Consider the following 18,205-nt stretch of genomic DNA (forward strand, 5'->3'; position numbering starts at 1 on the left):
GCAGAGAGTTTGTTTGGAATTCTGGGAACTCTTGAGAGGCTATAAATGCAAGAGCCCCAGGAGGGCATGTGGTGGCTGCTGCTTTCCTGCTGGCGGTTCCTGCTGCTGCATTTGCTATTGCTGGATTGCTGGATTGCTGGATTGCTGGATTGCTGGATTGCTGGATTGGTGGTTTGTTGGTTTGCTGGTTTGCTGGATTGCTGGTTGATTGATAGTTTGCTGGTTTGTTGGTTTGCTGGATTGCTGGATTGATGATTGGAGATATCCTGCGAACAAAGATTGGGCTTGCCCCAAGGAACTTGATGCCCCAATCAGCAAAAAGTAGTCTTATGCCCCCTTTCTCCTCTGTGATGGTTTGACTATGCTTGGCCCAGAAGAAAACATTTAACAAAACATATAACACATGTGTGCGTGTGTGTGTGTGTGTGTGTGTGTGTGTGTGTATGCATGTATATATATTTATTTTATTTATTTACATGTGTGGTGTGTGTGTGTGTGTAGTTTAAATGAAGTTATAACACTTGAGCTGACATTACTCCCACCAAGAGCCACAGTCTACCCAATGAAAGATCCCAGAAACAGGCATGAGAAACCCCCTCTCCAGTCCAGGAGACTCCCAAAACAATACAGGTGATTGTCATTTTCCTAGGATGCCTCCTAGAGGTTAAAGGTAAGCCCCTATTGCGGAAGACACCGTTCAGTTTGAACATAAGACTTGAAGGGGTCACACTGTATCTGGTGTAACAGCTACTTTTAGGACTAGCTTTCAAAGTACTGGAGAGTACTATGTACACTCCTAAGAGAGGAAAGCAGCAATAGTCCTACCCAACTGTGATACCAATGATCCACAACAAAGATCAGCATGGAGGGATATCCCTAAGGGTTCGATGGTAGAGCTCCTGTCTTGGTGTTAATCAACAACAGTCTAATTGGTCTGCTAAATAAAAAGGAAATCACACCTGGTACTAGAAATCCAACTTGTAGGTCATGAATCTTTTACAGACATGGGCCTTAGACGGAACCTTTTACTACCACTCTACTATACCAACAGACTTCCTAATTAGTTTCTGAATACTTACCCTTATACCTACAAATAAGTGTAGCCCTCGCTCCTCATCGAAGAATCTTTTCTCTTTGCAATAGATGGAACCATTACAGAAAACCACCTCTGGTGAAAATTCAGAGATCATGGGGAGTCCAGCCCGAGGGAATAAATCTACAACACAGTTTCTGCACCTCTAAGCCTTGGGGAATGTTGCAGAAAGGGCAATGGAAAGAATGTAAGAGCTCTAAGACTAAGAAATCTGGCATGAAATTTTGTTTCATAGGAATGACCAAGAAGCCCCATCCATGATACCTTAGCATATGGCTGCCCAATAACCAATAAATAAACAACACCAATAAATAAGCCTACATGCAAGGGAGAGAGACCATGAATCCTCACCCCTAACAAAGAACTACAGGCATCTAAGAAATGCTGACAGTGGAAGAAATAGCCTTCTCCAGGGATGAGCCCCTCATCACCACCCCAGTTAATCATGCAATGGTAACTGGTCAGTCCTGGTCAGACTGAGCAAGTTGTATTTATATATTTATGCACATATGTGTGTATAACAATAATTAGAAAAAACAATCATTACAGAATAAACAAGGTTGGGGAACTATATGTACCTGGTGGTGCTGATGCTAAGGTCCTGTTCCCCAATTGGTTCTTGATCTATTAATAAAGATGTTAGGGGCCGATTACTGGGTGGAAGGAAAGAGGCAGGACTTCTGGGTCCCTGCAGGAGAGTGAGAAAAGGTGACCAGCCATGTGAGATCTTGGGCAGAGCACACTTAGACCTCTTCTCCAGACAGGAGGTTAGGATGTTGAACTGGGACTAAATGTAACTGAGCAACAAAAGCTAGGGGCAGATTTAGGATCCTGAGCTAAGAGTATTGGGAAGGACACACTTGCTGTGGTAGATTAGAAAGTACTCAGCAATTGAGCCAATGAGGTTGAAATTGAGCAATGAGTGTGTGTGTGTGTGTGTGTGTGTGTGTGTGTGTGTGTGTTTGTCTGTGTTTTATCCATAAATCCAAGGGAACCTGGACAGGGGTCTGGTAGCAAGGCCTGTACCCAGAGCTTAAGGAGAGGTAGCAAAACCTAACACAACAGCTATGGGAGGGGTTAGAAGAAGGAAAAGAAAGAAAATGATGTAATTACATTTTAACTTTAAAAAATTATTCCTTGGTATGAATAATTGGAATGTAAAAATCGACACTTGGCCTGAGAATGACTGTTTTCAACGCTAATCAATAGAACATATGAAATAATAAAGGAAAAAGACAAAGATGAAAATCTTTTGGGAAATATTGGCAAGAAAGTCTTCTTAAACATTTTCCATGGTGTAAAATTATATATCAACAATATTTTCATAATTGTTAGACTAGATTGTGTATTTAAGTCAGATATTTGCATGCTGACAGCAATCTGCTTTCTGGAAAGTTCTATTACAAGGAAAATTTGTATCTATCCCCAGTTTTACAGTCAATCAAAGCAGAAGGTGAGTCACTGACAACTGATTTCCCTCAGCCTTAAATATCATACTTTACAGGATAAAAACAGATCTCTGACTCAAAAAGTACATTCAGGATCCGAATATCAGGCAACTCAAAACCTAAGGAAATTGCACTCTGTTCAGTAGCATTTTATTATAGCTATCTTAATGTTAGCCGATCAATTGTGTCTTTATAAATGGCACCTCCCTTTTCAATAAATATTTGATGGACACTACATATAAATGTCTCTTGCAGACACTGAGGTTAAGACAGCTAGTCAGATGAATATGTCTCCTCTTCCCAAGGCTTTACAATCTAAACTGGAGGTAGAACTTGGAAAGATGTGAGAAATGGCTTTCTGCTGGAAGCCATATTGACATTTGAGATAAAACAATTATTTGTAGTGGGGACCATACCTGCTCATGAGAGGTAAAAGCCAAGAAAAACTAGTCAGATGTAATAAACTAAACTATTTCTACACAGTCCCAAGTCTTCTCAGGAGTAGAGATGTCTTCAAAGTGCTTGGCTAAGGAAAAGAAGCTCTCTGTGTAGAGTATGCACTTTCTGGGAAGGTCGGCTAAAGCCAAGGCCACTGCAGACTTCAGACACAACCCCAACCTACAGTGAGTGAGTGTAAGAGAAAGGAAGGGAAGGAGAGGAAGAAGGGGGTGGGAAGGAGGGAGGGACACATGAACAGAAGGAGGGAAAGGAGATGGGGAAAAGGAAGGAGGGGAGGGGAGGAGGGAGAAAGGGAGGGAGGGAGGGAGGGAGACAGGGAGAGGAGACAGGGAGAAGGAGGGAGGGGAGGGAGGGAGGGAGACGGAGAGGAGACAGGGAGAAGGATGGAAGGGAGAGAGGAAAGGGAGGAGGGAAGGCAGGGAGGGAAGAAGGGAAGTAGGGAGAGAAGTGAGGAGCATGGCACTTTTCTGCATGCTTTTCTTATAATCACTCACTCATTCTCCTTCTTTGCTCCATTTCAGGAGTCAAGATGAGTGGCATAAAGACTGATTTCCATGCTAAGAACTCCTGGAAGGTAGCAGCTTGCCAATTAGTGTAAATTCAACTTCAGATCCATAGTTGCTTTTATTTGACCTCTGTTTATACATGGCAATTCCTACAAGACTCTTGAAAATGCAGGTAGCAGAATGATGGGTTGGAGTTAAAGAAGTATGTAAACTGTATGTGTACTCCCCCACTCCCCCTGTGTGTTCAAAGGTTCCCAGGCCCAGGCATACAGACATGACAGTCTTATTCCCATGAGGTCCCTCATGGAGAGAGCTGGGCCTCTCCATTGTTCACCTCAGCCGGCAGCCAGAAAACCTGCCATCTCCTGCCGCCCTCCTCCTCCTCCTCCTCCTCCTCCTCCTCCTCCTCCTCCTCCTCCTCCTCCTCCTCCTCCTCCTCCCTCCTCCCTCCTCCTCCTCTTCCTCCCCCTCCTCTTCCTCCTCCTTCTCCTCCTCCTTCCCCTCCTCCTCTTCTTCCTCCTCCTCCTCTTTCCCTTCCTCCTCCTTCCCTTCCTCCTCATTCCCCTCCTCCTATTTCCCCTCCTCCTAGACTCTCAGCTCTGAAGTTACTGGAGTGTGCCACATCTTTTTCTGTTTGTTTAATGTGGGTTCTGGAGATCTGAATTCAGGTTGATCTGAGTTTAATCTGAACTTAAAATGAAGAAATTACATTGTAAATCATTTTGATTCATCTAACTCTTCAGAGCTAACTATTTATTGTGAGCATAAACTAGAAAGCTGGTCTCCTGTACCCTTTTCTCCCTTTCCCCACAGAGGCACGATGGGCTTACATTTACAATTTTGATTTTGTTTTGTTTTGAAATGGTCTCGTTAAATTACCCAGGCTGGCCTCGAACTCACCAGGAAGCCCAAGCTGGACCTTAACTTGTGCTCAGTTCTGCCTCAGCTCTAAGAGCTAAATTACAAGCCTATACCTCCAGCCCAGCTGCTGCTTTGATATCTGACCTAAAAAAAGAAAAGAAAAGCAAAAGGGAAAAAAAGAAAAAGAAAAAGGAAAAAAAAAGAAAAAAAATTCATAATGTAGGTTGGAGAGATGGCTCAGTGGTTAAGAGCATCCACTGCTCTTCTAGAGGTCCTGAGTTCAATTCCCAGCAACCACATGGTGGCTCACAACCATCTGTAATGAGATCTGATGCCCTCTTCTGGTGTGTCTGAAAATAGCTACAGTGTACTCATATAGAATAAATAAATTAATCTTTTTTTTTTAAAAAGGGAAAAAAGAAAAAGAAAAAGAAAAAAAATCAGTATCCCCCAAGTCAAACCCTAGCCTTGTAATTAGTTTTTAATATCTGAAAATAATTTACTTGTCCGTTTAAAAAAAATCATTTTATTCTTAAAACATGTTTCTGATCAACAACAGGGTTTGTTAAGCTCAGAAGCTGATGTTTTTGTTTTGTCTTTTAAGAATTCTCATTCGTTATTCATTACTTAGTCCTGGTGAAAACATCCACATTAGAGCGTCTTTTGAGAGTCATAGAACTCGGTTTTTTTCTTTCTTTCTTTCTTTCTTTTTTTTTGGTTCTTTTTTTTTTTTTCGGAGCTGGGGACCGAACCCAGGGCCTTGCGTTTCCTAGGCAAGCGCTCTACCACTGAGCTAAATCCCCAACCCCACTCGTTTTTTTCTTTATCTGCAGTCTCTCTGCCGTGTGATGGGATGCACAGCTTAGGTCTCCACTGTGGTCTAGATGTTCATTTTGTTAAGAAATGTACGACTCAGAGCTTTGTCTGAGAATTCTTTGACACTTTGCCTTTTAGACCTTACATGTCATTACTCCCTCACCCTTGAGGATGGACTGAACCAAACGGCTAAATTGAGTGAATACCACGTGCCCAAAATAACTATGTACTTTTCCAGAATAAATCATAAAAGATTATGTGACTTCCTCTCATTTCTTCCTCTTGGTTCAGTCTCTCTAAGGGAAGCCAGATGTCACGGCATGTGGAGATGGGAGCACTCCTAGAGAGAAGTGAATGGGGCAGGGGCTCAAGGCCTCCTGCTAACAGCCATGCATGTACCATCTTGGAGGTGAGTCCTGCCACTCTGAAGCCTTCAGATTTCTGAAGTCCTTAAGGAAATTTTAAGTGAAACTTTATGAATTATCCTGAGCCAGATAAATTACCCTGGCCAAACCTCTTCCCCATTCAGACTCGGTTTCTGGGAGCCACAAATGTTTATTGTTTGAAGCCACAACATTTTGAGATAATTTGTTTCTTGGAAACAAGTTCGTGTTCTTTAAAACATTGCATTTGCAATGTTCTGCATTGCAATTGAATGTAATCCGGACTTCCGTGGGTGCTTTAGGACACCTAGGTATAATTGACTCTACCTGACCGACCGGCTCTACAACTCCATTGGGTGGCGCTGACCTGGACACTAAATATTGACTCTTTCCTTCTCTACATCTTCTTGCCGTGTAGAGGTGTCAACGAGTACTTTCTAGACAAACACAGTCTTCTCTTTTACATGAACTACACAGGCGCATCGGCAACCATTTTATCAGACTTCAGTGTGTGGACTTAATAATCGCAGGATTAGACAGACTGCATTCAGCCTCTCCCAAACACTGACGCATTCCGTGGAGCATCCTTATTCTTCCTACCAGTGGCTAATATGTACACTGAGCAGCTTCTAAGATGATGCCCTTACTTCCTGCTCTCCACAGCCTCGAGTCACATATGCCTTAAGTGTGGGCTTCCTAGCAACCTGTATCTAACAAACAAAAAGTGACAAATACGATGGGATAGTCATTGGAGACGTGGTTACGTAAGGCCGGCTTCCATCTTACCAACCCTTTCTTGTTCCCCCACCTGTTTACATGATGAAAGCCAGCGGCCATGATGTTAAGCTGCCTTAGGAGAAGGTCCCAGTGAGGAAGGACGGAGTGAGCCTCCCTGCCAGTGGCTGGGAAGCTACTCAAGGCCCCTCTGCAATGGTCACAAGCAACTAAATCCTGCCAATAAGCACTTGCATGAACTTGGGAAAGGAGCCTCCCTGTTGAGCCTGAAGTAACGACAGTTGCTGTCAATACTTAGGGTGCAGCCCTATGACAGGCCATGGGCCAGAGGAGCCAACTAAACCATGCCCCAGCTCCTGGCCTTCACAACGTGAAATAATAAGGTTTATTGTTTGAGCTATTAAATTTGGGGATAATTTTTTATATATAATAGATAAGAAATACAAGGTGGAAATTATCTCTGAAAATACAGTAGAGACAAATGTTAGCATGCTCAGAACTGTCAAATAAGACTTGAGCAAGGCTTAATAACATCAGATTTATCCTAACATGCACCCACTCTATGATGTTAGACCCTTGATTCATCTTTGTTCTCTTCATAACTTATAAGTAATAAGCATGGAAATATAAATATTATCTTAATTAAACAGAAGTATGTCTAGTTTTTATGTGCTAAACTTCTGCTACACTGAAGTACATATGGAAAGGTAAACTGGGAGGTTCTTTGCTCAAACTATTTGTTTTAAATACCCAATGTAAAGGACAAAAAATTAGCAGAGTTTCAATTTTTCTGCAAATCAACATTTCTCTAGACAAAGCCCATGAAAGGCCAATATTACAGCCTATAACTTTATAGCCTATTTTGAGGTAGTATATATATTTTTTTCAGTTTTCATTGTCAACTTGGTCTGAGAAAAGCTAGGCAAAAACTCAATTAAAACAGACCCATGGCATCTCTAAGCCTTCGTTATATTAATTATGGATTTCCCCAGAGAGGAGAGAGTATGTTCATTTAGTTAAAGGGCGGTGTTCTCCATGGATATCCCCATGTTTTTTTTTTTAAAAAAACTGCTGAAAATGAACAGATCGGCTGAGTGTTGTCTCAGAGCTGCTCTCAGTTTTCACCTGTTAGATTCCCCTAACGGAAGATCAAATGTTTGCCCAAAGCTTTCTCCTTTCATGGACATAGGCTATACTAAGGAAGAGCATGGAGCTCTGCACGTAGGCAGGGCTAGCATTTCTCGCCAGCGGTCAGTTTATCCTCAGTCACGAGTGACGCAGGCAGCATCACTAACAACACTAAGCTCTTATAATAGAACTCATGAACTGCTCCGGTGAGATCACTTACGATGTCAGCTGTGTTCCCGGCACTGTTTTGATGGAGTTAGAGTTAATCCCAGGGGCTTGTAGCAACCACTGCTTAGTATGTATGTAACATGTCCATATGGGATGAAATACCATTACTGTACACGCATGTCAGCAATGGTTCATCCGAGAATCACATGACCATGTTCAATTCATATGAAAGAATCTTATAATCTATTGTCTCAATTCAACAATAAATCGTCACTATCGACCATTATAACAAGAGCACATTTTCATGGCATGGCAAATTAAAATGAACGCAGCAGGATGATCTAATCAATGTTGAGATACCAAAAAAAAAAAAAAAAAAAAAAAAAAAAAAAAAGTCAACAATTAGTTTTATCGTCTTTTATCTTTTCAGTTGTAAGCCCAGCCTTTAATGACTGAACCATCTCTCCAGCCCTAACTTTAATACCTTTTGAATTAAGTTGACTGGAAAACTTATGATGCTATTTTTAAGATTTCAATTTTAATAAAAATATTTTTCATGGACGCCTCTACAATTACAGTAAGTACACAGTGAATAAATGTGTAACGCCAACCAGAAGGAGCATTTGAACTGCTTTCTGCTCCTAATAAATGACCTTTGGCCTGTAGACCCGCATATGTTTTGTCCAATAAACTTGAATGTCTATAAGGTTATCTGTGTTTTTTAAATGAAGCAACTAAATTTAGGAAGAAAAAGTCTGAACTTTAAAATTATGTAACACGGGGAAGTTTCCTAACTAAAACATTTTTAGTTGGCTTGGTTTCGTTTTGATTTTGGGTTTCCATTTGTTCTGTTTTAGTTGACTTTCACAGTAATTTTTTGGAATTCATGCCTGGGCCGGCTGGTTTCACGTCAACCTGACACGAGCTAGAATCAGTCTGAAAGAGGGAACCCCAATTAAGGAAATGCCCTCTCCAGGTTGGCCTGGTGAGCGAGCCTGGGATACATTCTCTTGATGGATAATTGATGGGGGAGGGTTCACTCGATGTGGACTGGTGGTCCTGGGGTGTATAAGAAGGCCTACTGAGCAAGCCATGGAGACCAAGCAGTAGGCAGCAGCCCTCCACCGCCTCTGCTTCCATTTTGCCTCCAGGTTCCTGCCCTGCTTGAGTTTCTGCCCTGGCTTCCCTCAACAATGCACTGTGTAAGAAGTAAACCCTTTCTGCCCACGTTGCTTTCGGTCGTGGTGTTTTATCCCAGCAATAGAAATCCTAACCCTAGATGATACCAAGTGCATCTGACTGTGGCTGTTTCCTTCCAAGGGGCCACCGCCTCTCTAAGTTAGTACTCTGGCTTTTAATCTGGTGTTTTAACTTAGGGTGACTGACACAGCTCCTTTTGGGGAAAACAAAAAGACTCTGAAATGTGCCCTTTGTTATTAGTTCACAGAGAGCACAAAAGCATTCCGAGTTAGATTATTTATAGTCAGATAATATCCATAGATATTTCGCTTTGGACTTGTCCTCACTTAACCGGACCGAGTCGTCTATGGATTAATGCTGAGGAAATGACAGTGTAAAGATTAGAAGCAACACATACAGTATATGCTTGATGAAGTCCTAGAAATCCTATCACGTTAAAAGAAAATGGCAAACGCTGAAACGCGTGTTTTTCTAAGCACTCAGTAAGTTGGAAGGAAGGCCTCTGGGGTAGCTGATCATATATCAAAAGTTTGCATATATGATACAGTGAGCCTTAAAGACACCCTTCCGGTGTCTAAGGAAAAATGGTTAACCTAATCCTCACTGATTTAGGAGGGGGAGGAGGGGGGGAGGGAGGGGGGAGGGGGAGGGGGAGGAGGAGGAGGAGGAGGTGGAGGTGGAGGAGGAGGAGGAGGAGGAGGAGGAGGGAGAGGCAGGATGGGGAATAAGAGCAGACTTGGAGACTGGGCAGCACAGAAGGAGAGATGACAGAAGGGAGCATGGGCGTATACTGTCCTGGAATTTATTTCAATGCACTGTTTCCTGTTAGCTAGAGAAGAAGTTGGGAAACCAGAAATCCATCTCCTTTGTCTTCTGTTGATCAAAGTCTCCAACACAAGCAAAAGGTTGATTCCCCAGAATTTGTCAGAGAAGTGGGGGTGGCAGGGGGTGGGGAGGAAGTAGGGAAGAGGACCTGAGAAGAAAAGTCAAAAAAAAAAAAAAAGTGGGGCTTTAAGAAAAGGGACGGAGGGTGAGCGAGAGATGCAGCAAGAAAGTGGCAGCTTTTTGAAGCAGGAGCCAGAAATGTGAACTCTGTGAAGCTTGCTCTCTGCCACATGCAGATCATTTAGGGGAGAGAAAAGAAACGGTCTTGTGTCAGTTCTTAGGTTCACAAACTAAGACTGAGACAGCTTTGTGGAATTGGAAGTAGAGTCGCTGGTGAGGGCGGCAGCTCCAGAGCAAAGGCGGGATGGGAACCGGACAGCCAGCCTGCCACCACGTGTACCAGTGTATAGCCTAGACCTGGATGTGAATTCACATCAACCAACTGGACAACAGCTTGTCACTCCTAGGCCACACCAAATGTCTGTGTGGTCACTCTGCAAGTACTGTGCCCACCAGCTTCTGGGGTCCTTTGAGCCCCACTTAATACATAGCTGTGACATTTAAAAGCGAGTTCTCTACTTCATAACCTGCCTTATCTCCTTGGCCCTGGCTTCCTCACCTGTCTCATGCAGTAGAAGTTGAGTGGATTCGTTTTAATTATAATACCAAGAAAGCAAAGGCCAAAGCTCGGGTTCCAGAAAACAGTCAGAAATCCTAGGACTCACAAAGAACAGACCATGAGGACACAGGGGATATAGCCTAGAACAAATCCATCCTTACAGACAGAACCACTCGCTAATGCCTGAAACGCTTGGTTTGAACAGAAAAAACAATCCTCAAGAGAGCCACACTGTAATCTGCAGTATCAGGCAATCCTGTTGAAAACCCTGGTTTCTTATTTTCGGAAGTGTAGGAAGAATGTAGTTTGAATCACACAGCCATTGACCACTTGTGATTATATCCCAGCCATCACCCACCTGTGGGCTCCCTCACAGATGTCTCCCTCCACCATTACTTTGCTATGGTTACACCATGTAGTTGTCATCTTCCTGTGGGCTACAGCAGAGCTATTACTTCTTATATTACATCACAGCCATCACCTTCCTGTGGCCACACCGTACAATCATCATTCTCCTGTGATTACATCACACCCATTCCCGTCCCGTGTTTATATCACACGGGCACCATGACCCTGTGGGTTATATCGCCTAGAGGTCCATATATCACACATGTTACTTCACACCACCATTGTCTTCCTGAGGGTTATATCTCCATCTTACAGGAGACCAGGAAAACTCAGGGCTCTTTTTAGTCCCTTCTGCTGATTGCCAGTATCCTCCTCACTGAAGAATTTATCCTAATCCTTAGTCCATGCAGGCTCCTTTAGTAGATTTCATGTTGAAGAGAACAAAAGTCATGGGCATATCTCAGTTTATGGGTGGGTAGAAGTAAGAAGCAGATGTCCTGGAGATAGATGAAGTCAAGTTACTACTTGGGTAAGCTTCTCAACACCTACAGGCTTAAGGTTTGCAGTGGGGATACTAGGGTCTCTGTGTAGACACTTCATGGCAATGATTTGAGCAACTCTGACTCAGTCTCCCTGTGACCACATAGGCTCTTACTTCTGGTATATCCCACCCAAGATCTTTTGACCTCTCATAGCAAGTTTCTTCTTGTTATAAAAGATATACACCCCCCCCATCCCAAAGATCAGAAAAGCTAGGTAGGAGTTTACTCATGGATATATAATAATGATATAAAAGAAAATGGCAGAAGATATAAGTTGGCACAGACATTTTGAAGGAACTGACCTTGGAGGTATAACATATACACAAAAAATAGATCAAGAAGGAGGAGAAAGCAGCAAGTAACTACAGATAGCAAGAGGCTTTGTACGAAGTACCTATTTTTAACAATGTAACTACCCTAATTATCTCAGCAAGACCACAGTAGTCACTGTGTAGTGCTTAGAGGCGAGCAGTTGGTAGACACTTTAGCTTGTAGGCCAGTACTACACTTGATATGCAAAGCACTTTAAAGACTAATAATATAGATGGCCAGCTACCCATGCAATCAATGAAGGAACTCAAAAGTCATGCCACTTCCACCCCAGTAGGAAAAGCAAACAATAGGAATGTTGAATCGCATAGAAAGAACTTGACTCGTCCCCTGTGGTTCCAGCAAGATAATTCTAGGCAATGTCTAAAGGTGTGAATGTTAGGTTAGAATCAAGGTCAAGGGTTTCCAACATCAGCTGTACTGCTTTATAGAGTTATGAATGCCTCATTATTTGGAGATAGTCAAGCTCAGTCAACAAGCTTTCAAATACTACTTCCGTTAGGCAGCTTTTCCTACCATCAATAAGCCATTAGTTCTCAAACTGGAAAAGTATGTCACATACCTATAGAGGAATTGTACCCAGTCCCAGAGAGTCTGACTCAATAGGTCTTCAGAGTCCCCTGAGGACCAGCATTATAAACAAGTTTCCACTTAAGGCTTGTTAGAGTTTATATCTCCCACACTCCCCCAGAAGTCCATGTTGAATACTGAATCCCCAACCTGTTCCACCACTAGAGATGGTGACACCTTTAAGAGGTGGACCCTCGGGGAACAAGTTAAACCAGTGAAGACGTGCTATTGGAGAGTATATCGAGACCCTTTCTCCACCCACCCTGTCTGCTTTCTAGCGTCAGGAAAAACTGTCCTCTTCTGCCAGGCATTCATGAAATGATGCAAGGCCAAGAGCACAAGAGCCTGACCCCATGACTTGGACCTCTAAAACCATGAGCAAACAGAAACCTTTCCTTCCTTTAAGTTGATTGCCTTTGGTATTTTGTCACAGTAAAGAAAAATAGAGTGTGAGAACTTTGGGGCTAGACAAATTCCTATCAAGGATACTTCTGTGCTATTGCAATTGTAAATGGTTTATCATTAAAGGATGCGGCATAAATCATATGGTTTATACCAGGAAACATGAGTCAGTGCTGGAAGAAGTGGGATTTAAACCAGTAGTTCTCAACCTTCCCATAGCTGTGACCCCTTAATACTTGTTGTGGTAATCCCCAGTCATAAAATTATCTTGGTTGCTTCTTTATAACAGTTATTTTGCTACTGTTGTGAATCATAACGTAGATAGCTTATATGTTACCCCCAAAGGGTCACGACCCACAAGTTGAGAACCACTGATATAGACAAAGGAAGTTAGAAAGGCCAGGTCAGAGAACACGAGGAGGATCTGCCTTTTAAAAAAGTACAGCCTGAACATTAATGCATTAATGGATGAACTTTCACGTATGATCCTTCCCACACCCACTGCTTCACCATTTCCTGCATTCAGCTTGCTAGGCTGGTTTCTTTTTTTTTTTTTTTTTTTTTTTTTTTTTTTTTTTTTTGCCTTAGGGAAAGTACTTAGCAGCAAAAGAAAATACAAAAAAGTAGTCACATTCTGGCTTTTTCACTTTAAAAAAAGTTAGCTTCGCAGAAATAAAGAGCTGAGAGGTAGAATGAGAGAGGACAGTTCTTCTGCAAAATGACTCTACAGGCCACGAGCTGTGGGGAGGGAAGGACATATTGACTAGAGAATTCCAGAAGAAATGTGGGCTCCCCAGCTGATACCGTGTCGTGCCTGAGACACCATACTGAGATACAGGAAAACCCTAGTTTTACTAAAGTCTTGATAGATGAGGGTTTGAAATGGAAGTCAAGCTGTTGGATAAAGGGTAACCCGAGTTGTGGGTTTCATGCCCTGGATACACACAGAATGTGTGCGTGGATGAAGAGAAGGTTAGTCTGTTGGGATAAATTATAAGTATATCAGTAATGAAATGACCAAAGGGGGATAACAAGTGAGTCTGGACTTTGTCACAGTAGAGAGTTGAGCTCCAAAGCTCAAGGACGCACCCATGTCCTGGTCACTGAGGTCATCCTGAGGCCCACATGGATTTCTAATATCCCTGATTTAAATACATGTTAGCACTCTGGGTTGCTTGGTGTCTTCACTGGGTCTCCAACAGACCATCCTCAGATGGACCCTGGGCTGAGGCTTAAGGTAGGAGAAGACCTTAAGTTTTCTGTCTGCAAACTTACCCTCAGTCTGACATCTGGGAAGATTTACCTACTGTGTTGCAATCACTTCAGTCAACTAACACCTACTCATCCCCAGAGATGTTAGTCACAAATGACGCTGTGTATCTCTTTAAGTGTCTCCTCTCCTTTAGATGTTAGAGGACTTTTGTGGTGAGTCATTGTGGCAGGTCTTGTCTTCCAACAAGGATGTATTACATAATATCTTACAGAACCTTCTCACAGCCATCAACTGGATAATTCTCCAAACTATCCCCAACGTTTATCTGAAGGCTGTGAGAGAGAGAGAGAAAAAGTTCCTATGCCTATCAGTGTGTTCTACAGGCTGACACAAGCAGCAACCTCCACACTCAAAATTTCTTATAACCCAAAAACACAAGGAACAAAAAGCACATCAAATTAAAAAGTTTCTTCTCAGCAGAGAGAAAAAGGAAAGAGCAGAGAGCTGAAATGACCCAGAAAGCCATTATGGGATAGGCACTATGTGATCTTTCATCCTGATAGGCAGCATGACTGGATTTACAATCACCATGCAAATGTGCCTCTAAATGTGTCTATGGCAGTGTTTCCCCAGTTAAGGGAAGAGGGAAGATTTACGACAAATATGGGTGGCACATTCACAAGGGCTGGGGTCCCAGACTGAATAAAAAAAGGAGGAAGTAGGCAGGGGCACCTCTCTCTCTCTCTCTCTCTCTCTCTCTCTCTCTCTCTCTCTCTCTCTCTCCCCCCCCCACCCCTGCTTCCTGACTACAGACGATGTGACCAGCTGCCTCGTGTTCCTACAGCCATGACCTTCCTGTCATGATGGACCGCACCTTCAAACCGTGAGCCAACACAAACCTTCCTTCCTTAAGTTGTTTCAACAAGGATTGCATAGCAGCAGAGAAGAAAGTAACTAGTATAGGTTGACATCCAGAACATACAGAAATCTAAAAAAACTCAACAGCAAAAAGAAAAAGAAAAGGAAAAAGAATAGTTAAAATAGCATTCTTAAAAACCACTCATCATTTTTGAATGTGGCATCTTCAAAAAATAGGCATACAAATGTTTACCTAAGTAAAGGTTTCTCAAAATGCATACAAAACGGACAGCAGGTATTTGAAAAAAAAAAAAAAAAGTGAGGGAGGAGTTCAACGTCCCTAATCACAGGAAAACACAAACCCAAACCAGAATGCCACACCACCTCAGCCCATTAAGGGTGGCCCTTACCAGAAAGGACTATATTAAAAAGAACAGGTGAGGAAGTAGAGAAAATGCAGCCTTTGTATCGTGTTGGTGGGGATGTCAGTGGTACAGCCTGTGAGGGTTACAGATGGAAAGGTATCCTGGCAGATGGGAGCTGAGGAATATCCTGACGTCACACTGCACAACACACTTCACATAAGAAGGGAGGGCAGGACCCGGGAGGGTGGCTGCCTCTGCTCAGGCGAGAACCAGCAGAGGACAAAGTTTATATAGAATTTCTTAGGAGATGGGGCTTTCCAGGGTGGGGATTGGTGGGATTTCAAGTCCTCAGCATGGGCTTTTTACTCTGTAGGGCAGGGGCTGGGTCCTGCCATCAGAGCAGAGTGTTTTGTGGGTGAAATCTGGCAGTCAGGGATCTTCAGGGAATGGGCCTCATGTGTCTTCAAGGGGCTTATAGGGCCACCATGGAAGAACATGTGAAGGTTTCTCAAAAAATTAAATGTTTTTTTCTAAAAGTTAAAACATCGAAATGTTCTTCGCTTAAAAATCAGAAATCTATGTTATCTTCCTGTGCATTTGACTCAGCATCATTTGGGTTTCGGAAGTGTTATATAGTAATTTTTTATACAGAATAAGAATAAGAAAAATATATATTTTTGGTTAGATATGCCTCACCATGGCTGCTGCGCCATAAGGGTTTGTCTCACGAGACAACAGAGAAAATGTTCGTTTCTCTATGCCTAGAGCTAAGATCCACTTTTGCAAAAAACCAATAATGTTCTGCTGTTCATCTTCTCTTCTTTGGATGAAACATTTATTTACATGGCCTCTTGAAAAGGATTTTCAAGGGCAGAAGAGTCACAAGTTCAAGACGAGTCTACAGAGAATTCCGGGCCAGCTGAGAGCAACCCCTGTTTCCTCACAGCCACTCACTGGGCAGTTGTAAGAAAACAAGGGCAGGGGAGAGAAAAAGTCAGGCTTAACAAGAGCTGAGCATGATTTCCAGGGTAGTTCAAAGTCGAGAAGAAAGACTCCCTTCCAAAATGGCTTAGGTTCTCAACTTCATAAAAATAAGACGGAGTAAGAGCTAGAAGCTATTGGCCTTGTAGGAGGGGAAGGGAGGGCTGGGAGGAACTGGCAGGGTGGAAGGAAGGCTCTGAGAAACAGTAGTGATTCCGTGTTCCTGAAATAAAATTGTAGCCAGACAGAGTCCTGAGTGGGCAGTGCGAGCCAAGTGTCAAACGTACTGGATGTCCTAACCCTCATGTGCACTTCGCATGAGGCCAGGGCTTAGTGCTTCTCCCAAAATGATCTTCAGATTCACAGGAGCGGACACTGGCAACCTCCTGCCAACAAACAGTCGTGAAAATAGCCCTGGCCTTTATGTCTACTGGCCCATGTCCTCCAAAGAGTCAACATGGAGCTAAAAGCAAACAAGCACAATGCCAAGAAAAATTAAGTAACAGGCTTTTGACACATTTCAGGACTTCCCGTGTTTTATATATTTTTAAGAGAATAATCTACTTTACTCATAAAAAGCATTTACTGTTCTCCCGAAATAAATTTCTAACGTGGTCTATTCATTTAGTGAAACAGCTTTCAGCCTCATAATACGTGAGTACTTGCAAATATTTTTTAAATATTATTATCAAGTTTAAAAGTGGCTGTTATATACCAGTGGGAATTGTCAAATTATATTTTGAAACGGAAAAACAGTTAAGTCTTTTTTATATATATTCAAAATAAACACATGTCAAAGATGCATGTCTAATGTATGACTATTTAAAGAAAGCACGTTACAATAAATTGAGAGAGAAAAATGTTTTAAACCTTTATTTTTAAAAAAATTTAGACATTGAAAATCATCACACACCACTACTAACCGGATCTAAAATCTACGCGTCTCAATGACCGTTTATGCAGTTAGAGAAGGCATGTGAAGCAATGGTGCTTCACAGGAACTTCATGTTCGCCATTGAATATATATTTTTGTGCATTTATCTACCACCAAAAACTAAAAATGCATGGCAGAGTTAGAACTAGAGAACCAGCTAGCTTTGTGTCCGGTTTATAACAGAGTCAATCAGCTGTCCTCGGTCCTTCCATGGAGAAATTAAAGAACCATAAATGTACATGGAAGAAGTGAGTGTTGAGGACATTTGCCCAGGGACAGAACCTGGCTTTCTTCTGGGGACAGAACGAGACTGCCTATCCAGTGGGCAGACGGCACTGCGAGTGGAGATAAGAACTGTTTACATTTGCAGTAGTCAGTTATCTGCAGAGTACAAAGTTGAAAAATGGCCCAAGCACAGACAAAAGGCCACGTTTGAGAGCCACATTGTTCCTGTTTTTCATTCTTGCCCTCTAAGGATAAGTTATAGACATTTTTACCCGTTCCAAATTCCACATGCAAATGATATTTTGTCAGGTAAGAGATGAACTTTGGAGGTCCACATGCTATTGGAACAGCTAAAGGTGGTTTTTCTACCCAAGATCCAATCTTTGTCTCCTTTGGGTAATTGTGAATTCCATGACTTAGAGGAAACAGGGGATTTCCAGAGAACCCCAATATTCGATTGAAAAATATCTTAGTTATCAGAAGAAATGATCCCCTAAAATACAATAGCTTGCTGTGTGTATGAATGTGTGTGTATGTATGTATACATGTATGTATATATGTATATAATGTGTATGTATATATGTATGTAATGTGTATGTATGCATGTATGTATATATGTATGTAATATGTATGTGTGTGTAGTATGTATGTATGTATGTATGTATGTATGTATGTATGTATGTATGTACGGCTCAGTAAACTGGAGCCTGCAGGCAGAATCTTCCCAATTTCGTATATTCCTTTGATGGGAATGCAGTCACAGATCTCCTTCTCTGTGACCAGTTTTATACCACAAGAGCAGAGTTGTGTGCAAAGAACCCAAAAGCCTCAGCAATCCCAAAGCCACAAATATTCACTATTTTCCTCTTACTGAATAATGTATACTGAGTCCTATCTAGACTATGCTAGACAAATGGTAGGGGTCATTTAGAGGTTAACAGGTATGAATTATTTTTGGGCATACATGTTTCTTACAAATGTTTTACTTATTGATAAGGCAAACCCTTCCAAGCTCTTTCTTGTCACATATCTGTCACATACAAAACACTTCCGAGAGACGTTTACAGGGCAGCTCCACCCCTCTGCAAAGTTTCAAATCTGTGGGGCTAAGAGAAAGCCACTCACACTTGCTGATT

The sequence above is a fragment of the Rattus rattus genome, chromosome 10, assembly GCF_011064425.1.
Source record: "Rattus rattus isolate New Zealand chromosome 10, Rrattus_CSIRO_v1, whole genome shotgun sequence".
NCBI lineage: Eukaryota > Metazoa > Chordata > Mammalia > Rodentia > Muridae > Rattus > Rattus rattus.